The 24,996-nt window shown below is 36.4% G+C and overlaps 1 long non-coding RNA gene across 2 annotated transcripts in view; it reads right to left on the bottom strand.

Annotated features, from left to right (window-relative positions):
* The window catches only part of LOC131067624 (uncharacterized), a 54,074-nt gene extending 29,322 nt beyond the window's left edge, over window positions 1-24,752 (bottom strand). Inside the window, exon 1 of one of the 2 annotated variants that reach the window (XR_009111856.2) lies at window positions 24,313-24,752. This is a non-coding gene — a long non-coding RNA (uncharacterized LOC131067624). The remainder of the gene's footprint in view (window positions 1-24,312) is intronic. The other variant, XR_009111855.2, reaches the window with a different exon arrangement.
* Window positions 24,753-24,996: the final 244 nt, after the last annotated feature.

Below are 24,996 nucleotides of genomic sequence, written 5' to 3'. Positions count from 1 at the left end.
AATTCCTCAACTCTTTTGAATGTAAAGGAAATCCCCCTCAAAGGGAAAATTGATTTGGTGATTTCTCCTCCTAAGTTGCAAATTGCCAAATCAAATTTTCCCCTTTACATTTTGGTGAACCCGATGTCCTTACATCATTAATTCTGATTTTTTGTTTTCAGATTTGAGTGTTTGTAAATTTAAAATTCAAGTTTTCATTTCAAGTTTGATTTCCTTGCAAATTTAAAAAGTTTAGAGGTTAATTTCATAAAAACCCTAATTTTTTATTTCAAAATTGAGCTTGTGAATTTTGGATTATTTATTTCATATCTGAGCACTTTTTCAATTTTAAAATTCAAATTTTCATATACAAGTCAAATTTCATAATTAAATTTTAAAATTAAGCAATTAATTGCAAAAAACCCTAATTTTTAATTTTTTTAAAATTGAGTTTGTGGGTTGTTTAAATTTTGAATTTCCCTGTTCACATTTAGTATTTAATTTCAATACAAATTCCAAATTGCAATCTTGGACCAAATTTAAAATTAAGAAGTTATTTTCAAAAGTCCTAATTATAAATTTAAATTTCCTAGGACATTACGTAAATTTTCAAAAAAAAAAAAAAAATTCATTCAAATTATCATTTTCAAATTTCATCTAAAAGTCAATGAAATTTGAATAAATTAAGAGATTTTATCTATAAAATCCTAATTTATTTTGATTTTTATGGCAATATTTGCTATTTCACATATGATTGCATTGCTTTTTACATACATTTATTACAATCATGTGTTCGATAATGGCTTATGCCACTTCATGTTACTTATTTTGATTCATAGCACTTGGACATTGCATTTTTAGGATTTCCAAGTTGCTTCTTTTTCATCAATTCAATCTCAAAGCTTGCATTTATCATATATGTTGTGTTATGGTTATGTTTTTGGGCAAATGCATTTCATATGTAGATCACTTAAAAGCTTTTGTAGATCCTAATCCTAGAGATGACAATGAGAAACCCAATGCTTGTACCTCTCCTAGGGTATCTAATGAGAATGAATAACAAGATAATACTCAAGTATCAATGATCTATCTAATGAAGAGAAAGCATTGAAGAGAAACAAGGCCCCATCTTCTTCTCATGCACATACCCTTACACAAGGGGGTAAGATCAAAATGTTGATGTTCCCATCTCTCTAGATCCTCCTTATTCTCCTAGAGCCTATCTTAAACATAAAAAAAATTGTCAAGAAGATGATGTTATGATTTTAATTCATGATCTCTCTCCTCACATAACATTAAGCAAAGATGAGGCCTTAGATGATAGGGATCTTCCTTCCCAATCTACCAAAGAGGATATGCATGATGAAAGAAAGGAAAGTCTTTATCCACAAGATATTCCTTCTTCATCTACTAATCCCTTCATTCCTTCTAAACATCCTTACACTACAAATTTTAAATAAATTTATTACAATGTTCCCCTGTCTTCTCAATAAAAACATGCCTATAGGAGTGGCTTTAATATAATATCAAAATAAGGTTTTAGAGGACGAGGACTTGGAAAGTTTGAACAAGGAATTTGAGTCCCTATAAACCCTCCTACACAAATCACCACAGAAGGCCTGGGAAACAATAATAAATCTCCTATGGACGTCCCCCTTAGGATTCAAGAATTCAAAGATCATCTTGCAAGACAACAAGCCATTCGTGCCCACAAAAGAGCTTCTTCTTCAAAAACTCATTTTTGCTCATTCCATCAAACTTATGATCACCATGTTGATGATTGTCTTGAATTTTAAAATTCAATAAAATAACTTATCGATAGTGGCAAAGTTAGAATTATTGATGGCAATCCTTCTTCTTCTAATAATAACACTTGTCCTCAATCTCAAAAGAATAAACTTACATCTATTGATTATGAAGAGAGATTAGCAACTAGAATCTTTTGGAAATTGAAGTATGACAAGAATGTTGTTTTTCCTTTTGTGAAGTTTAGCAATAAACATAAAAAGGATTTGAATATTGTCTTTTTCATCATGGTGGTTCTCATTCTCTTAGAAAGTGTAAAGCATTTAAGGAATTTGTTCAAGAACAATACGATCATGCTTGTATATGTCTTTCAACAGATCTTTCTCTCTTTCTAGGTAAGAAGGTAGTACCTTAGCACTCCTTTCACCCTGATGTTGCTCCTCACCCTATGACATAAGTAGTTAACTTAATTGGGTGCTTTCTGTCATTAGAGGTGGTTCTTTTTCAACTTCAAACATCTTGGGGTGCAGCATTATTCTCCTCTTATCTTTTCACCATTTCCTTTTATGGATTGCCTTATTCATAAATTGATGTCCTCTCTTGCATGGAATTATCCTTCATGCACATGTTTGTTCCTTGGTTAGGATCTACTACTTGTTTGAAATGACATGTCTCTTATGAGTAGCCTCTCTTGCGAAGATGTGCAATTCTTCTTCTTGTCCTCTTGCTTGGGCAGCAAGGATGAGTTTTTCTATCTTTCCCTTTCTATGTAATGTATTATTATTAACTTTAAGGGTTGCATTTTTCATATGGTGTGTCTCTTATGATTAATCCCTCCTTAGGGGAATATGAAATATTTCTTCCTCTCTATCTCTCTCTCTCTCTCTCTCTTTGAAGATTACCTCTTCTTTTGAGTTGCATTTTACATAAACTAATGTCTTTTCTTGCATTGGATATTTATTCATGTAAGTAAATTGTGCATTTTCTTGTGCCTAATCTATCCTTAGAAGATTGTGTAATTCTTCTCATTGTCCTTACACTTGGGGGGCAATGATCTCTCTCTCTCTCTCTCTCTCTCTCTCTCTCTCTCTCTCTCTCTCTCTCTCTCTCTCTCATTTCTAAGGATCCACTTTTCCTTTGTTGAGTGGTATTTGTTTCATGATTTTGTGTCATTACTTGTATGAAGTTGTTGTTTGATCAAGGATTCTCCCTTATACAAGAGGTGTAAGTCCTTATCTACAACCTCTTATTTACTTGACAATGTATATCTATCATAAACCTATCCCTTGCATTGGGTCAAAAGTGTGGCATCCTTCATCAAGAATCTCTTTCACTTAGCAATAGGGGGAAGGTATGCAGTCTTGTTCTCCTTCCTTTCTTTTGGTACAAGATGTTAAAGACAGCTCCTTTGGAGGTAGGTGTCTTTTGAGCAAAGATCTCTTCCCCTCTAAGGATATCCTTTACACTTGTTGCAAGATATCTCTTTTTCAACTATCTCATCCTTTCTTATAAGAGTATTCCCTCTTTAGCTTGGATTTATGATATTGTTGCATAAAGGATATCTCCTTGGTGTCGAAGGTTGGTATCCTTGTTTCTAAATTCCTTAAGACATCAACATGGGGCTATGAGGACATATTAAGGGGAGGGCACCCATATTGCTCCCTTTGTACCATATTGTATTATACCCTTTTTGCACATCATTCTTGCATGTCTTAAATGGGGTGTTCATTCTCAAAACCAGAGAAAAACTCTTATATGAGATGCTTCATGCTAGAAACCAAACACAACATTTGATATATGTCTTAGACATGGAAGAACACCACCAAAACCAGAGAAAAACTCTTACATGAGATATCCTTGAATCCATGCATGTATCTATTTCAATCGGGGTTACACATTCTCAAAACCAGAGCAAAAATCTTAAATGAGATGTTCCCGAGTTTACACATTCACCCCTTGGAATTAGCACACACATTTGCAATCACAGTTTTCCCTTGGCATTTCCATTTTCATTACATATCTTAAACAGGTTGAAGCACACTCAAAATCAGAGGAAACAAACTCTTAAATGGGGTGTTATACATTTGAAACCGGATATCACTTGCACACATGCATGAGGATGAGTGGAACTAGAGGAATAGGGCTAGACTATTCCTACTTTCCTCCCAAACATAGATCACCTAGATGCAAACATCTACGGGCGAGGTGTCTATGTTCTCCCCTTTCTCATCATTCTTCTCATGGATCACCTAGATAAACACATCTAGCATGTATTCATGCTCTCTCTTCTTCCTCTCATGAGCTCGAAGTTTTTCTATTGATAGTTCATGGATGATTCTTGCTTTTCTCTTTTATGTGATCGCTTGTGTTCGTGAGATGGCATTTTTCAAGAATCGTATTAGTTATTGAGACATTTTGATATTGAGGTTTCTTCGGCTAATTGACTTGAGGTCTTCTTTTTTGTCTTTTAGTTTTTGTTGTGTGCCTTTTTGTGTCTTTTCCCTTTATTCTTTTGTCTTTGTTTGACTTTTTCTTTTTGTCTTATTATGTGTGCCCTTGCATATGTTTGAGTGAGTTGAGATCCTAATATTGGGGGCTTGCTTCCTCAAGACTAGAGATATCTTATACTCCTTGTAATCTTTCTCTACATTCCTCTCTTCTTCATCTCTCTTTCTTCCACTTTACCATGAGTATTTGTGTAAGCTCATACTCCCGTTAAAGTGGGGGATAAATGTAGCATCCTAAAATTGCACCCTTTGCAATTTGACTACATTTGGGGCCCTCACCTTAGTGTTCTCATCCTCACGCTTGATTTGGACCCATTTGTACCTCTGTCATGTAATAAACATTATACTTTCACATTTTACCTTGTTGGGACCCCTTATCCCTAGTCAATTTGGGGTAGGACCGGGGCGTGGTGCCTTGGTCCTCACTGGGACCATGGCACCACACCATGGTCCTCATTAGGACCATAGCACCACACCATGGTCCTCCCTAATTGGGGCCTGATTTGGAATCTTATCCCTTATAAGGCAAGGAGACTATAGTCAAGCAATCAAGCATCCAAGCATTGAAGCATCCAGCATGAAGCATCTCTAGAGATCTTCAAGGCTGCATATTCCTCATTCATCAATTGTGGAGCAGCTTTACATCATTCATTTGTGAGCATGTGTGTGTGTTAGGGTTTTGTCATGTTCATGCCATTTCATATAACATATGTGATTGCATTCAAGAAGAAAAACATCATCATCATTCATTGCAGGTCTAAAGGTATACATTTTCATTATTTGTTTCAAGCATTTTCAATATTTCATTCAAGGTTGATTCTTCAAGTAGGGTTTGACTTAGGCAAACCCCTATTCCCAACCTTTTCCCCCTTTCTTTCTGTGTGCAAGAAAAAAATGCCCAATTGTACTTCTGGAAATAAGCTTCAGACACAGAGACAGAACAACCCTTTTTAACGCACGAAAAAATTTGGACCAAGAGGCAATGCCACGGTCCCTACTTTTTCGGGACATTTCAATAGGGCAGATCCGAATCAACTTATATTCCTCAGATCCAAGTGGATGACAAAATGTTGAACCTGCAGCTCGGTATTTTCTTAGTTTTGTCTTCAATTTCAACACTTTACCCTAAATCAACATTTCAACTTACAAAAGAGGGAAAAATATACCATAATCAACCAATCTACTTAGTATTCAGTTCTTATATGATTTGTGATTGAATCTAGTGGATTCCTCCCCTCTTTTGAATGTAAAGGAAATCCCCCTCAAAGAGAAAATTAATTTGGCAATTTCTCCTCCTAAGTTGTATATTGTTAAATCAAAATTTTCCCTTTACAATATCCTAAATTTGCATTTAGTTGCATATCATTATCAAAACCCCAAAAATTCAAGAGTCTAAAGTAAGACCACATTTGCATTCCTTAAGATTGCATTTAATTGCACACCATCGTTATTCCAAAAATTCAAAAAACTCCACAATATAGGTTGCATTGTCATCCTTTAGAATTGCATTTGTCAATTCCATTAGTTGCATTGCATAGTGACATGTTTGTTGAAATGAGGCCCCAAGTTTCTTATGAGACCATGTCATTGCAATTGAACAATCAATAATGTCAATCCAATTTATATGCCGACACAGGGACTTAACCTAGAAAATGAGGATAGAAAATGAGAAAATTTAAAATTTAAAAATTTGAAAAAGGAGAGGGAGGTTATACTTGCAGAGACGTCGAAGGCTTTAGCATAGATGGTAGTGTCTATGCAGATGCCAAAAAAGGTGTTTTGCAAGAAATGTCAGCCAAAAAATTTTATATTGAAATTTCAAATAGAGAACGGGGGAAATGGTTCTACAGAGACATTCCACAACACAAATGACATTGTTTTCTCAAATGCCAAAATGCTAATTCCCAAAAAGATTGCCTAATTAATATAAAAATTTAATTTTACGGCTAAAAATCCGAATATTACAAAAATATGAATTATTTAACTACTTTGTTTTTGTAATTTTTGAGCTTATATTGTGATTTTTTTTGTATTTTTTATTAATTACTCAATAGGAAAATACATAAAGAGTAAGAAATTGTAAAGAAATAGGAATGTTGGTTGGAGAATCTGCAGAAAATAATTATCAGTAGTGTTCAAATTCAAACTGAGACACTGTTCTTGTTATGTGAAGACATTGAACCAACCCTCTGGAGATGCCAAAGTGCAATCTCAAGTTTCGATCTCTCAAACCTTTGAAAAAACTTCTAAAAAACACAAAAATGATTAGTAGAAAGGGATGTGGGTCCCACCGAGCATGCCAAAATGGAGGTGAGGAAAAGTGTTAGATCATTAAAATGCATAAAATAAACATAAAAATACCAAATAACTCAGTGAACATGCAAATGAAGTGATTATACCTTCCTTCTCCTTTGGATTGAACGTTTAATGAAGTGAAGACGCGCCCTTGCTCCACTTGTTTGGATTGGTTCTTGGATTGGGATGTTGAATGCTCTCCACTACAACAACAATAAAGGGTCTTTGCTAAATTGGGATGATGGTGGATGAGATTGGCTAAGTGTGGGATAATTTCAGCATAATAAGGGTATGATGGATGATTTCTAAGCTTACATGGACAACATGAGATTACTAGCTTGATGGATATGAAAATGAGGGGAAGAGACTCCAAATTATAGATTGGAGGAGGCCAAAATCGAGGGCCAAGATTGATTTAAAATGGAGGGTGGAGATTGAAGTGAAGTGATGGGAAGGGTTGAAAGGACAAGGTGTGGGGTTCAAGATATTTTCCATAAAGACATTTCTTGTCTCCACACTCCTCAAGGTGCATGGGGAAGAGATCCCTAGGCACATTGGAGAAATAAATAATGAATTAAAAATTCATTGGGAAGGGACAAGGGAATTAAAAATTCTCAAATAGAAAATTTCATAGGAAGAATAAAAGAGAAGCAGAATTAAAAATTCCTTAGGAAGAGAGGGCATGTGAATGTGCAAAGGATTTGAAATTCTTTGACATGACCAAAGTAGGTGCATTTAAAGTTTGGAAGGTGAGAGGGGAAAGCCATTTATGACAAAGAGTTGCCTTGATCTTAATCTTGAGGATTAGGATTATGGAAATGATTAAGAGAAGTGATTAGGTGGGCTAATGATGGATTAAAATGCAAGTGGGGAAGTTAGGAGGATGTGACATGAGGAGAGAGAATTAGTAGAGTAATATAAAATTGGAGGATAATGCTAAGTATGGTTATAGAGGAATTAATTAGGTTAAGTGGAGATTAGGGAAAGTGATTTGTAGAAATCACATCACTAGGTTAATTAATTAAAATTAATTAACTGATACATGTTTAAAAGAAATAAAATGATGAAGGTAACTTTAGAAGAATGAGGAATAATTAATTTTGATAAATTAATTATAGGACTATAGTGATAATATTAATTGAATTCAATTTAATTAACCTTAAGAGGGAGGGGATCAACACAATTAAATAAATTAATTATGTGGGAAGGCTTAAATTAATTAAATATCAATTTAATTAATTTTAGACATCTACAGGAGCTTTCCCAATCATAAAGGACATGTCAAAATTAATGAAACAAATATCGATAAGAAACCTCTATGAAATAGAAACCCAACATTTAACTTGTAAGACATTTTTTTAATGAATATGTAACTAGATTATTTTTCATATAAAAATAATATTACACATATGTACAACTAATAAAACTTTTTTTCCCAAAAATATTTAAAACCAAAAAGCTAAACATAAAATATCATTAGATATAGTGCTTTGAGTAATTTTTCAATAAAAATTAAACATTGATCTAAAGTGGGCATCTTTAAGAGTATGCACAACTTAGGAGCCTTCCCAACCTTAAAGGACATGTTGACATTAATCACCTTTATCAAATTTAAACCCAACATTTAACTTATAAGACTTCTTTAAATGAATAAATATCTAAATTATCATTCATATAAAAGTAATATTACATATATTCATAACTAATAGGAGTTGCTTCCAAGTAATATTACATATATTCACAACTAATAAGACTTGCTTCCAAAACCATTTTAAATTGAAAAGGTATGTTGGCATATGCACACTCTAATGAGATATTGTAGGTGATTGAAGGTTTTGTCATTGATGGCAACCTTACAATCCTATGACACCAACAAGACACTCCACCAGCACCAGCAAGAACAGAATCTACACTGGCACTCAGACCACCGGCATCGACAAAGAAAGGAAGCATACCGGCACAGAGGCCGACAAGATTTTAGTTGTAATATATTGTGTTTATTATTGTAAAATGACTCGTATATATAAGAGATCATTGTAGAATATTTAGATGTAGAGGTAGATGAAGTGAGAGATGAAATGTAATTAGGCAGACCTATTATGCAAAATATAGGTTAAGGGTTTATGTAAGAAGCAGAGTAGAAACCGGTACTGGATCTGGCATTATAGATGCTATTCTGAAATAGTACAAGACACTGGATGTATATAATCCTTTTTGTAAGTTAGTGAGACTTCTATTTTAAGCAATGTGCTCTAGGCACTTGGCCTTCCTGCATGTGCAAGCCCCTCTTGTAGCAGTAATATTCTCTTATTGGCCAAAAAGTGAATATTGTGGGTCACAAATCCCACCGAGGTTTTTCCCACACCGGGTTTCCTTGTTAAATCCTTGTGTTATGGTAATTTTTTCATGTGGTTGTTTTTATCTCTGTTTATTGCTTACCAGTACACATTTTTAATTTACTCTACTTGTTTTAAGTTAAGAAATTCTACATACTGGTTAGATATTGATTCACCCCCCCTCTTAGTATCTGTGGGAATCCTAACAAGGTAAACATAAAATATCATTAGGTCTAGTAATTTGAATAATGTTTAGCTAAAACTTAATATTGATCTTGAAGAAGTCATCGGTGTGGAGGGACCTCAAAGAGATCAATTCGGACCAATCAACAATTTAAGTAACACAACGGAAACACAAGGATATGATGGAGTAAATGCAGAACATATTGTTTAATTTCATGAAAATTGATTACAGCCAACTTGTAACAACTGGGTCACAACATAATCAGCTCACATGCTTGGTAGAACATACAGAATAGGTCACAATAGGGACCTTGAATCTTAGGATCTATCTTCTATGCATAGTCTTGCTACTTGATTTTTTGATTTATTACATTCTAATGCACAATTACAATTATATATATCGATCCAAAGGATCCAGTCAGCCTAAAAGGGATTAAAACCCGAAAAATGACTTAACATGTAAAATAACAAGGTCGGCCTCTGCCAAGGGATTCCTCTAGAAAATCCAAATGATGAAATGTAGATCGCGGGAAAAGGTCTGCCACACACCAAGGAACATTAGAATAAATGCCCAAGGCTCCACATGCTTCGAAAGGGGTTCCGGTAGATCACCAAAATAGGTCCAAGCAACTAGTAACAAGAACTATCAACCGGTAATAGGAAACTGTCAAGGAAACCGATAGCGATATCTTGTCGAAAAATTATCCAAATGTGATGTGGTCTGGATATAAGAAAGATGATCAAGTCTTCAAGTAGAATCCAACTCCACAAGATCCGGTCAGCCAAAACTGGGACACATAGAAAGAAAAGATGGAACTACAAACAAAACAGAAAGAAAATGTTTTTGGTTGATGCAAGATTGCTATGAACTAGGGATGCTCCTGCATCAGACATTTGGGGTAGGAAAACCAAGGTAGTCTACCTCTGCTTGAGAAATCCAAGATGAATCTTCAACTGGTCTATCCTTCCACTTCACAAGATACTCCTTTTAATGACTGCTCCGAGTACTACGCCAAATCCTACTATCCAAAATTTCTTCAATCTAATTTGGTTCCTTCCAGGGCAACTTTTTCTCCAAGTCTACAATACTGTCCTTACTAAATTTTGGTTCATGATACTCAGGAAGGTCTGCAATGTTAAACACAAGTGAAATACTCAGACCATCTAGTAACTCCACTTCATATGCATTTCCAGAACTGAACTTCCTCAAAATCCTACAAGGTCCAAACTTCTTCATTTGCAATTTTTTATAAGTTCCAACCGAGAATCTCTCTTTTCTCAAATAAACCATCACTTCATCGCTAACTTCAAATTCCTTATGTCTCCTTTTCTCATCTGATTTCTCCTTATTCTTGTTGTTCATGTCTTCCAAATATTGCTTAACCTGAATATGCAAGGCTGCCATGTGATCTGTAAAGTCTTCTGCTTTTGAACTTCTCCGGTCTTCACTACAAATGTCTCTCAATTCTGATTTACCTCTAGGATGCACTCTAGTAACAATCTCAAAAGGTGTTCTTCTGGTACTTCTATTCATTAAATTATTGTAGGCAAACTCTTCTTGTGCAAGGATCAAATCCCAACTTTCGGTTTTATCTCCCACTAAACATCTCAACAACTTTTCCAAACTCTGGTTAACTACTTTTGTCTATCCATCAGTCTGTGGATGAAAAGTAGAACTAAACTTCAAATCTATCTTTATCTTCTTCCAAAGTGTTCTCCAAAAATAGCCAACAAACTTAGTGTCTCTATCTGAAACTATGCTCTTAGACAATCCATGCAATCTCACTACTTCCTTAAAAAATGGGTCTACTATATGCAATGCATCTGATGTCTTCTTACAAGGTATGAAATGAGCCATCTTCGAGAATCTATCCACTGCTACAAATGTAGAATCATTCCCTCTCGGTGTCTTAAGAAATCCCAGTATAAAATACATGCTTATATCCTCCCAAGGTCTTACTAGTACTGTCAAAGGTTTATACAATCCCACATTCTGACTACTACCCTTTGCAACTTGACAATAGAATCATTCCCTCTCGATGTCTTAAGAAATCCCAGTATAAAATTCATGCTTATATCCTCCCAAGGTCTTACTAGTACTGTCAAAGGTTTATACAATCCCACATTCTGACTACTAGCCTTTGCAACTTGACAAAATCTACAACTTTGCACATATCTCTTAACATCCTTATGAATCTGGGGCCAAAACTATTGCTCACTCACCAATGCTATTATTTTGTCAATGCCAAAATGTCCAGCCAAACCTCCACTATGTTTCTCCATTATCAGATTCTCCCTCATAGAACTCTTAGGTATGCACAACTGAACTCCTTTGAATAACATACCATCTTGAATGAAGTAATCCAACCACTAGCTTCTATCTACCATAACCGGTTCTTTACATGCTTTCCAAGGTTTTGCAAAATCTGGGTCATCATCATACAAGGTATTCAAATCTTCAAATCCTAATACTATCACTCTCATCTTTGTCAGCAAATTCCTTCTCCTACTCAATGCATCACCAACTTTGTTAGATTTCTCACTTCTATGCTTCAACACAAAGGTGTAACTCAACAACAATTCTACCCATCTCATATGTCTCTGATTCAACTTACTCTAACTGTTCAAATACCGCAAAGCTTGATGATCTGTATACAACACAAATTAAAATTTGTCTTCATCTTCTTCCAAAGTGTTTTCCAAAAGTAGCCAACAAAATTAGTGTCTCTGTCTAAAACTATGCTCTTAGGTAATCCATGCAATCTCACTACTTCCTTGAAAAATTGGTCTGCTACATGTAATGCATCTGATATCTTCTTACAAGGAATGAAATGATCCATCTTTGAGAATCTATCCACTACCACAAATATAGAACCATTATGTCTTGGTCTTTTAGGCAATCCAAGTATGAAATCCATGCTTATATCTTCCCAAGGTCTTGCTAGTATTGTCAAACCTTTATACAATCCCTCATTTTGACTACTACCCTTTGCAACTTAACAAACTCTACAACTTTGTACATATTTCTTAACATCCTTATGAATTTGGGGCCAAAAGTAATGCTCACTCACCAATGCTACTATTTTGTCAATACCAAAATCTTTGGCTAATCCTCCACTATGTTTCTCTTTTATCTGATTCTCCCTCATAGAACTCTTAGGTATGCACAACTGAACTCCTTTGAATAAAATCCCATCTTGAATGAAGTAATCCAACCACTTGCTTCTATCTACCACATCTGGTTCTCTACATGCTCTCCAAGGTTGTGCAAAATCTAGATCATCATCATAGAAGGTCTTCAATTCCTCAAATCCTAATACTGTCACTCTCATCTCTATCGGCAAATTCCTTCTCTGACTCAATGCATCAACAAATTTGTTAGATTTCCCACTTCTATGCTTCAACACAAAGGTTTAACTCTGCAAAAATTCTACCCATCTCATATGTCTTTGATTCAACTTACTTTGACTATTCAAATATTGCAAGGCTTGATAATCTATATACAACACAAACTCCTTAGGAAATAGGTAATGTCTCCACTTCTTCAAGGATTGAACTATGGCATAAAACTCATGATCATACACTGAATATCTCCTCCAAACATAATTCAATTTCTCACTGAAATAAGATACTACTCTCCCTTCTAACTCAAGACTGCTCCTATTTATGTTCAACTCACATCACAATCCACTTGAAATCCAATAAAGCCAACACATGTTGCTCAATCACTTTCTGCTTCAATAGTTCAAAACTTATGTTTGCTCTGGTGGTCCACCTGAATTCCTTCTGATATCCTCTCATGGTCTCAGTCATAGAGTTACAAATTGAACTAAAATTTCTAATAAACTTCTAGTAAAAACTAGCCAATCCATGAAATGATCTTACCTCTTCAATGCTTTCCGATGTAGGCCACTTAGTTCAATTGCTTTCACTTTCTCAGGGTCCATCTTCAAACCATCCTCGGATATCACAAATCCCAAATAGACTAACTCATCCTTCATGAAAGTACACTTCTTGATATTTATCAGCAACTTCTCTTCCCTCAACCTCTGCAAAAAATTGTCTTAACTACAACAAATGCTCCTCTTTTATCTTACTGAAAATCAAAATGTCATCCAAATACACAATAACAAACTTACCCAAGAATTTCTTCAATACCTCATTCATTAGCCTCATTAAAGTACTTGGTGCATTAGTCAATCCAAAAGGCATCCCCAACCATTCATACAGTCCTTCATTTATCTTAAATGATGTCTTCCAATCATCTCCTTCTCTGATCATGATCTAATGATATCCACTCTTCAAATCTATCTTTGTAAAGTATTTTTCTCCACTCAAATAGTCCATTATGTCATCCATCCTAGGCAAAGGAAACTAGTATTTCATTGTGATCTTATTTATTTCTCTAGAATCAGTACACATTCTCCACTCTGGTTGTTCTCCTTTTAGTTCTAGTTTCTCAGTCTTCTTAGGAATTAAGGAAAAACACACATTCTCATGTCTCAATCCATCCAGGAATTTCCTTTCATCTACCAAAAAGAATCTAGCATTCGTACAAACTTCATTCTTCAAAGGTTCCTCCAAGGGAAACAAGGTTTGCTTCATCCCATTGGTCACAGTAGTGTGCGCATTCTTCCTCCCGTCATGTACTACCTATCTATCAAATTGCCAAGATATACCCAACAAAAGATGACAAATATCCATAGGCATAATATCACACAAGACTTCATCATGATAATTCCCAATTTTTTATTTCACCAAACATTGTTCACTTACTAACAACTTATTTTCATCCTAAATCCATGCTATCTAATAAGATTTAGGGTGTTTCAATCTCTCCAATTTCAACTTATTCACCATCTCTTATGAAACAAGATTATCTGAACTACCACTATCAATAACAACTTTACAACACTTATTAGATACCTTACATCTAGTCTTGAACAAATTCTTCCTTTGCAAGGGCTCTTCATCTCCTCCGATATGATACAAAGCTCTCCTCATCACCAACAATTGTCCATCTTCTGATTTGTTGTTTGATCCGGTGGGGTTTTCTTCCACCACTGATGCTCTTCTGGTATTCTCTGTCTTCTTACACTCAAAAGCATGATGTCCTTCTCCATCACACTTAGATAATTTTCCTTTGAATGTCCTCTTGTCTTATCTTCCAAAGTTCTCATTCTGGTAACCATCTAGTTCTATCCTCCGGTAGAAATTTCTATCATCCTTCCGATATGAGTTACCTTCTTTGTTTACTTCCTTATCCTTGTTTTGATCTATTCAGGTTCCTCTACCTCTAGTATATTCTCTTCCTCCTTGAAATCTTCCTTCGGTAAACCTTCCTCCTCTGCCTCTCTGCCTCAGTTCATGTCTTTTATTTAGCTTCTTTTCTGCCTTAGGGCATACTGGTAAGCCTCCTCAACACTCTCCAATTTGACCAAACTGAGTTCATCTTGTATAGACATCTGCAATCCATTCAAATATCTTGCAACTTGTTCAACTTCATCATCAACATGTTTGGATTTGATATTCAACTTGTAAAATGCTTCGGTGTATTCCTTTACACTAGATTCCTTATGTCTCAAATTCTGCAACTTTTGAAATAGATTTACTTGATAATCAATGGGCATAAACTTTGACTTCAACTTAGTAATCATCTGATCCCATGTCTTAATCTTCTCTTTAGCTCTTCTTTGTCTATCAACTTGCAAATTTTTCCACCAAAGAGATGCATGACCTTTCAACTGAGTACAAGCATATTTCACCTTCCTCTCTTTGGTAGTGCTTTCAAATTCAAAATACTTCTCCATCTTCGAGATCCAATCCATCAATTCATCTGAATCTAACTTCCCATCATATTTCAGTGGGGTCAAATGAGGTTTAGTATTCACCCTACTCAAAACCCTCAAAAACCTTTCCTCATTCGAATCAACTGCGAGTAGGTTTGCTTGTTTTGTCGGGGCTTCTTCTCCTTCATCTTCACTTACATCTTCAATATGTCACCCTCTTCTCTGGGCTATCTCCATGACTTCCAACCAAGTTGCTAGACCTTGCAACATCTCCATCACAACAGGGTCTGCATTCCCACATGCTCCCCCATTCCTAGCTCCTCTTCATGACATCATTCACACCGATCCTCTGCAGTTGCATGTCGGATCCGCAATCCACCACCCTACAACTAAAATTTCAAGACATCCAACCTCCAAAATGAAACTTTTCTCTGATACCATTTGAAGCAATCACCGATGAGGAGGGACCTCAAAGAGATCAATCTAGGCTGGTTAGTAAGAGTAACACAACAGAAACACAAAGATATGATGGAGACAATGCATAACATATTGTTTTATTTCATGAAAATTGATTACAACCAGGTTACAACATAACCGGCTCATAGGATTGGTAGAACATATAGAATAGATCACAACCGAGACCTTGAATCTTAGGATCTATCTTCTATGCACAGTCTCGCTACTTAATTGTTCGATTGATTACATGATAACTTAATGATGAACAATAAGTACCAAACTGGTACTAAGGGGGGGGGGGTGAATCAGTACAGTCACAAAAACTTTTCCTTAACCAGTTTGACTGCAAACACTGCAAATGTCCGACAGGCAGTAACACCGGTCTAAAACAAAGAGCAATTGGTAAAGCTAAGAATGACTATGATAAGCATTAACCGGTTAATCACTTATCTTTCCACTTAACTTAATACTACACTTTCATTTCACCCTTATGCATGAATAGGTAATCTTATCATCAAAAATATAATAACAGCTAGCTCAGCATGATTTACCTTCAGACACATATCATTTAAACCATCACATGAAAAACACTACACATGACACACAGATTTTTTTCACATGGAAACCCAACTGGGAAAAACCATGGTAGGGATGAATACCCACAAGCTGCTTTTGAACTCTTTAGAAGTCCGCTCTGTTAGGAGCCTAGTCTGGTTAAAGACTATTACAATAGGTTCTGCTAGGAACCAATCCTGTTAGGGATCACTCAGTTAAGGGATGGATAAATACCTAGTTAAGGGTTAGACCCTATTAGAGGTTACCTTATTAGAGGATTTCAAGAACTCAATGAGTTTGAGTCACCTTGTTAAAGGATTTACAACAAGTTGGTTAAAGCTACCTGGTTAAGGGATCTTCCAACTATTGAAGTGGTTAAAGATCAATAGGTATTACAACGATATGATAATAGCACCTAATGCCTAATACTGATCTGCTTAAGTTCCTTCCTTCTGCACACACACTATGCAGATATCATACCTCTTATCTGATCTGGCAAGAATCACGTATCTCTACACTTAGATACACACACACCATTTGCCAACAACCTCAGCATGAAACACAATATCGACCTTATAGGAAACAGATAGGTCGGCAACATAAACCATAAACCCTAAACATTTAGGTTAAGCAATTCAAGCAATTCAATCCTAGCCATTGAACACTTTGCATTTGAATGCAACGGTCTTGAACAGATCTTGAGACATTCTCCATCATTCATTGTTCACTGCTTCATGGAAGCGATAACCCATCATGCGTTCTCCACTGTTTATAGGGACTTCGCACATTCCTGAGGTAGATAGGATCAATCTCCTTCATGCAAGATCCTTCACATGCACAAGGCTGACATGGCACCATGATCTTATCTTCATTACAATTCTAACTCATCACACGATGTAATTATTGAATCACATAGGCTTGGAACACTTCAACCAGAAATCCTTAAGCTAAGACTACCAACCGGTAGTCATACCATATTAAGCCTTCATAGAAAACATTCCATATGCCAGTTCACATTTCATCATACTAGTTCTCTTGGACAAACATACCACTTCACCTATTGCTCGAATATTGGTTTATATCACTATATCGGTTCTCTTTGCCAATTGTTTAGCTTCAATATACCTGTTCACTTCTTTGCACATATACCGATTCACCATATTGTACCAGTTCACATTTCAGCATATTGTCGGTTCACTCTCCAACATATTGACATCAATGACAACATAATATCATCATGTCAACATACTCTGCACAAATGCCAACAATCTCCCCCTTTGGCATTGATGGCAATATACAAAGATCTCTCTTTCTGCATCACATCTTCTCCCCATTGCTATGGATATCTTGTTGACTTCACATCTTCTCCCCCATTGACAACAATGCCAAAGTGGAGGCACAAGCTTTCCTATTCCACTATGCTGCTCCCCTTGAGGAGTAGCATCCTTCAACAAATCAATCCTGAAAAATTTGGACACTGCAATACCTAACTGATGTGGAGTACATATTTTTAGTTCACCTCTTGAAGGGGCAACACCCCTAATTCACCTCTTAAATAGGTAAATGAAGCCTTTGGTAGAGGCTTGGTGAATATATCTACTAATTGCTCCTTACTGGAAACATGTTCTAGTACAACCTCCTTGTTCTGAACCTTTTCCCTTAAGAAATGATACTTGAGCTCAAAGTGCTTGGTTCTAGCATGCAAAACCGGATTCTTGGAAATGTTAATTGCACTTGTATTGTCACAAAATATGCTTACCGGTTCAGATACAGGAACTTTGAAGCCATTCAATACATGCTTCATCCAAATAGTTTGGGTGCAGTTCATGAAAGCTACAACATACTCCGCTTCTGCTGTAGACTGAGAGATACAACTCTGCTTTTTACTCATCCATGCAACTAGTCTACCACCGAGAAAGAATGCACCACCAGTTGTGCTTTTCCGGTCATCTACATTACCAGCCCAATCAGCATCTGTGAACACTTTCAGGTTGAAATCATTATTGTATGGATACCATAACCCATAGTCAATAGTTCTCTTTAGATATCTAAGAATCCGCTTGACTTCTACCAAGTGGGATTCTCTTGGGCTTTGTTGAAACCTAGCGGTAATACCCATTGCATGTGCAATATATGGTCTACTATGCACTACATAATGCAACTTACCAATCATTGATTGATAATCCTTCTCATTTACCACCGCTGAGTCATCTTCTTTTGATAACTTACAACCGGTCACCATTGGTGTACCAACCGGTTTACTGTCTTCTATGCCAAAGGTTTTCAACACCTCTTTCACATACTTGGATTGAGTAATAAAGATTCCATCTTTCATTTGTTGAATCTGTAGTCCAATGAAGAACTTAATTTCTCCTGTGAGTGACATCTCAAACTCCTTTTTCATCTCATTTGCAAAATCATGACTCATCTTGTCATCTCCTCCAAAGATGATGTCATCAACAAATACTTCACAGATTAGAATCTGATCTCCTTCTGATTTCAAGTAGATATTGCTATCTTCACTTGTTCTTTCAAATCCAATTTTCACAAGATGTGAGTGCAAGCATTCATACCATGCTCTAGGTGCCTGCTTTAGTCCATATAAGGCTTTATGTAGCTTGCACACCATCTCACTGTCTTCTAATCGTGCAAACCCATTTGGTTTCTCTATATACACCTCCTCTTCAAGTATCTCATTTAGGAATGCAGATTTTACATCCATTTGCTATACCTTGAATCCTTTAAAGGCCGCATATGCAAGAAGCATACGCACTCCTTCCAATCTTGCTACTGGAGTAAAGGTTTCTCCATAGTCTTCTCCTTCTTCTTGGTCGTATCCTTTACACACTAGTCTGGCTTTGTTTCTTACCACTGTGCCATCCTCATTTAGCTTGTTTCTGAAAACCCATTTGGTTCCAATGACATTTTTATGCTTCGGTCTAGGTACCAAAGACCATGTACCATTCTTTTCTATCTGGTCAAGTTCCTCCTCCATTGCCTTGATCCAGTCTTCATCTTTTTGTGCCTCTTTCAATGATTTAGGCTCAAATTCAGAGATCATACATGAGCTTTCTCTGACCTTTCTTCTTGTAAGAATTTTTGCATCTTTGTCTCCTATGATCTGCTTTGGATCATGATTTAGTTTGACATACTTAGGTATGTTCTTAATAGATTCTTCTTGCTTTTCTTCTTCATCCTCATCTTCATCAGCATCAACATCCACCGGTGTAGGAACACAATTACTGGTACTGGGCTGATTTGCAACCGGTTCGCTTAAAGGTTACTACCGGTTCATCTCTTACTTGCTTACTGCCAGTTTCCTCAGGTTTTCTAGAGTTTTCATCAACTCTAACATTGATGTTTTCAACAATTCTCTGAGTCCTATTGTTGAAACATTTGAGAGCTTTGTTCTTGGTGTAATATCCTAAGAATATTCCTTCATCACATTTTGCATCGAACTTGCTTTGATGTTCACTCCTCTTGATATAAAATTTTCTACCAAACATTCTAAAGTAGCTTACCACTGGTGTCTTACCAATCCAATACTCGGAAGGAGTCTTATCCTTTCCTTTCTTGATGAGTACCTGGCTCATTGTGTATACTGCAGTGCTCACCGCTTCTCTCCAAAAGGTGTGAGCAACTTTTCTTTGGATCAACATAGTTCTAGCTGCTTCAACCATAGTCTGGTTGTTTCTCTCTGCTAATTCATTGTTCTATGGAGTCTGGGGGCAGACAGTTGTCTCTTGATGTCATTCTCTTCACAATATTTGTTGAATTCACCGGAAGCGAACTCTCCTCCTTGATCAGTTCTAAGGCATTTTATTCTTCTACCACTTTCCTTTTCTACTAGTGCTCTGAAAGCTTTGAACTTTCCAAAGGCTTCAGACTTGTCCTTCAAGAATGTGACCCACATCATTCTTGAGCAATCATCTGTAAGAATCATAAAATACCTATCTCCTTGCACACTCCTAGTTTTCATAGGACCACACAAATCAATATGCACAAGATCAAGTAAGTTGTTTGCTGTGAAAGATTTACCTTTGAAGGTTGAGGAAGACATTTTCCCCAGTTGACATTCTCTGCACAAAGGATTTTCTGGTTTTCTTAGCATCGGCAGTCCTCTAACTGCCTTGATCTTACTAGCCTTCACAATGTTATCAAAGTTTACATGGTAGAGTCTCCTATGCCATATCCAACTATCATCAAACTTAGACATAAGACATGTACTTATATTTGCATTTAGCTCAAATAAGTTACCTTTGGTCTGCATACCGGTGGCCATCAAATCACCATTCTTTCCTTTGATTTTGCACACTCCATTTTTGAATTCCAGAGTGAGTCCACTGTCATTCAGCTGGGCAACACTCGGTAGATTGTGTCTAAGACCTTCTACCCAATACATATTGTTAGCACTGCTTTTTCCATTCAGAGAGATGGACCCTCTTCCTCTGACCATACATGGTGCATCATTACCAAAGCAAACCACACCACCATCATATTCTTCCAAAGATAGAAACTTGCTCCGGTCACCAGTCATATGGTGAGAACACGCACTGTCAATAATCCACCCATTGGAATTATCAAAGCGGGAGACAAGAGCCTTCTTGTCTGATACATCTTCCTTTACTGCAACAAACACAATATCTTGATTCTCTTCATCTTCTGATTCCTTATCTGTGACACTTTCATCAACTGCAACAAAACAGTTTCTCCAGTTTCCTCCTTTGAATTTCTTGAACCTCTCCGGTTTATCCTTGTTGTCACCATTTGGATAGTTTATAGCAATATGTCCTATCCGATTACAAGAAAAACATTTCAAGGGGAGCTTACCTCTATATTTACCAGTTCCTTTAGGAAGTTTCTTGGCAAGAAGAGCTTCAAATTCCATCAAGATATCCTCATCATCCATTTCTCTGCTTTGTCTTGGTTCACCACTGGTGCTTACTTCTTTTCCTTTTCTGAATGGTACAACAAAAGCTCTAAAAGTTGATTCAGTCTTTTGAACACTGCCATCAAAACTATTTAGCTCATAGGTTGTCAACTTTGCAATGATGGAGTCTAGGGACACCTTAGTCTTGTCTATTGATCTCAGCTCCTGAATAGCAGCAACCCTTATTGTATAAACTTGTAATAAGGATCTCAAAACTTTGCTTACCATAGTGGGATCTTCCATTTTACCACCTGCACTCTTGATATCTCCAACAATAGTTTTGATTCTTATTCCATACTGTTGAATGGTCTCACCTTCAACCATCCACATGTCTTCAAACTTCCCTCTAAGGCTTTCTTCCTTAGCTTGTGTAACATGCTCATCACTGCCATAGATATTCTCAAGAGTGTCTCATACTTCTTTGGGATTATCTTTATCCTGGACATCAATAAACTCAATGTCAGATAAGCTACTGATTAGGGCTTCTGTGACTTTCCCATTCTCCTGTATTTCTCTCTTTTGATCATCGGTGAGAGTACCGGTAGGAATAACAAAAGTATTCTCAACATAGCTCTAGTGTTGAGCACCCATGCTTCTGATGTAAATCTTCATTTTGTCCTTCCATATTTTGAAGTTATCTCTGTTGAGCCTTGGACCTTCCCTCTTCATCATTGCAATATGGTCTTTCCCTCAAGTAGTTAAGCTTACAACACAGATGACCTGGAGGACGCTCTGATACCAATTGATAACTTAATGATGAACAATAAGTACCAAACTGGTACTGAGAGGGGGGGGTGAATCAATACAGTCACAAAAAAATTTCCTTAATCGGTTTGACTGCAAACACTACAAATGTCTGACATGTAGTAACACCGGTCTGAAACAGAGAGCAACTGGTAAAGCTAAGAATGACTGTGATAAGCATTAACCAGTTAATCACTTATCTTTCCATTTAACTTAATACTACACTTCCATTTCACCCTTATGCATGAATAGGTAATCTTATCATCAGAAATATAATAACAGCTAGCTCAGTATGATTTACCTTCAGACACAAATCATTTAAACCATCACATGAAAAACATTACACATGACACACAAATTTTTTTCACGTGGAAACCCAACTGGGAAAAACCATGGTGGGGATGAATACCCACAAGCTGCTTTTGAACTCTTTAGAAGTCCGATTTGTTAGGAGCCTAGTCTGGTTAAAGACTATTACAACAGGTTTTGCTAGGAACCGATCCTGTTGGGGATCACCCGGTTAAGGGATGGCTAAATACCCAGTTAAGGGTTAAACCCTATTAAAGGATTTACAAAAAGCTAGTTAAAGCTACCTGGTTAAGGGATTTTCCAACTGTTGAAGTGGTTAAAGATCAATAAGTATTACAATGATCTGATAATAGCACCTCATTCCTAATGCAGATCCGCTTAAGTTCCTTCCTTATGCACACACATTATGCAGATATCATACCTCTTATCCGATCTAACAAGAATCACGTATCTCTGCACTTAGATACACACACACCATTTGCCAACAACCTCAGCATGAAACACAACATCAACCTTATAGGAAACAGGTAGGTTGGCAGCATAAACCCTAAACCCTAAACATTTAGGTTAAGCAATTCAGGCAGTTCAATCCTGGCCATTGAACACTTTGCATTTGAATGCAATGGTCTTGAACAGATCTCGAGACATTCTCCATTGTGCGTTCTTCACCACTTCATGGAAGTGATAACCCATCATGCGTTCTCCACCGTTTACAGGGACTTCGCACATTCCCGAGGTAGATAGGATCAATCTCCTTCATGCAAGATCTTTCACGCGCACAAGTCTGACATGGCACCATGATCTAATCTTCATTACAATTCTAACTCATCACATGATGTCATCGGTTGAATCACACAGGCTTGGAACACTTCAACCAAAAATCCTTAAGCTAAGATTACCAACCGGTAGTCATACCATATTAAGCCTTCATAGAAAGCATTCCATATGTCGGTTCACATTTCATCATACCAGTTCTCTTGGACAAACATACCACTTCACCTATTGCTCGAACACCGGTTTATACCACTATACCAGTTCTCTTTGCCAGTTGTTTAGCTTCAATATACCTGTGCACTTCTTTGCACATATATCAGTTCACCACATTGTATCGGTTCACATTTCAACATATTGTCGGTTCACTCTCCAACATATTGACATCAATGACAACATAATATCATCATGTCAACATACTCTATATAAATGCCAACATTGCATTCTAATGTGCAATTACAATTATATATATCGATCCAAAGGATCCAATCGGCCCAAAAAGGATCAAAACCCGAAGAATAAGACCTAATGTGTAAAATAACAAGGTCGGCCTCCACCAAGAGATTCCTATGAAAAATCCAAAAGGTGAAACGTAGATCGTGGGAAATGGTGGGCCACACGCTAAGGAACATCGAAATCAACACCCAAGGCTTTGCAAGCTTGGGAAGGGGTTGCAATAGATCACCAAAATAGGTCCAGGCAACTGATAACAAGAATTGTCAACCGATAATAGGAAACTATCAAAGAAACCGATAGCGATATCTTATCAAAAAATGATCCAAATGCGATGCAGTCTGGAACTAAGAAAGATGATCAAGTCTTCAAGTAGAAGACAATTCCATAGGATCCGGTGAGTCAAAACTGGGACACACAAAAAGAAAAGATGAAACTCCAAACAAAAAACAAAACATAAAGAAAATGTTTTTGGTTGATGCAAGATTGCTATGAACTGGGGATTCTTCTGCATTAGATCTAAAGTGAGCATCTTTAAAATTACTTCGCAACTTAGGTTGTCTCCTAACAACAAAGGACATATCAAAATCAATGAGAGCTTAAGAGTCTTTCTAACTTCAAAAGACGTGTTGTAATAAATGGTAGAAATATGTCTATCAAATTTAAACCCAACATTTAACTTGTAAGAATTCTTTTAATGAGGACATATCTAAAATATCGTTCATATAAAATTAATATTGCGTCTATTCACAACTAATAAGACTTGCTTCCAAAACTATTTAAAATTGAAAAGGTAACATAAATATCATTAGATCTAGTGTCTTGAGTAACTTTTCACTAAAACTTGACTTGATCTAAAGTGGGCATCTTTAAAATTACTTGACAACTTAGGAGCTCTCCCAATAGAAAAAGACTTTGTTGAAATTAATGGCAAAAGATAAACCTCTATCAAATTTAAACCCAACATTTGATATAATGCTTTTTAATAAATTAATAAAAAGACATATCGTAATTAATGATATTAAATAAAAAACCTCTATCAAATTTAAACCTAGCATTTAATTTATAAGACCTTTTTTATTGAATTAATATCTAAATTGTCGTTCATTATAAAAATATATATGCACATTCACAATCAATAAGACTTCTACTCCCAAAACTATTTCAAATGAAAGAATAACTTAAAAATATAATTAGATCTAATGTATTGAATATTTGTTTCCCAAGTTTTAAGAAACTATAAACTGATCTAAACCTACCTGGCAGCTTAGGAGCTTTTCTAGCCTCAATGGCCAAGTCAAATTTTACGGCAGAACAAACCCTCGTCCAAAACAGCCTAGTGAAGAAATTGCAGTGCCTAAATGTCAAAAATCTCTACTTGAGCAGAACGATGGAGGCCAGCAAGATCTAACTTTCATCCATCACCGAAAGCCACGACATTACAGATAAATTTGCATGTAAGTCCGGGGATTCGAACCTGAGACGTCAGAGAGGCCGTGGCTTGCAGGTGCCTGTGTCGTGGTTACGGGGATTCGATCCACGATCTGTGTGGCCATGATAATGTGAGGTACATTAAAGCAAAATTGCTACCTTTTGCGGCCATTGTAAATGATCAGAGACACAATAATTGCAAGAAAGCTCTAGTGTTTTAATTCTGTCCACAATAATTGTGACTACCCCTTTCGGGTTAAGTGAAAGGCCAGGAAAAGAATTGACTTTGCGTGAGGTGTATGGCGCATATTCAATGCAGAGCAAAGTGGAATCGTACATTGGTTCACTTTTGTCGGTGACTTTTTTACTACAAAATAATGTTTATCCGCATGCTGTTATATATATATAGGGGAAAAGTACCAATAGATAACATAGTTCCAATAACCGTCACCTTATTGTCGTGTTGACCCCCCAATCGCTGTCATAGTGAAAACACCATTAATAAATTCGTT

Source organism: Cryptomeria japonica, chromosome 5, assembly GCF_030272615.1.
Source record: "Cryptomeria japonica chromosome 5, Sugi_1.0, whole genome shotgun sequence".
NCBI lineage: Eukaryota > Viridiplantae > Streptophyta > Pinopsida > Cupressales > Cupressaceae > Cryptomeria > Cryptomeria japonica.
Note: the sequence above shows the minus strand (reverse complement) of the source record. Positions and strands in the feature narration are given on the sequence as shown.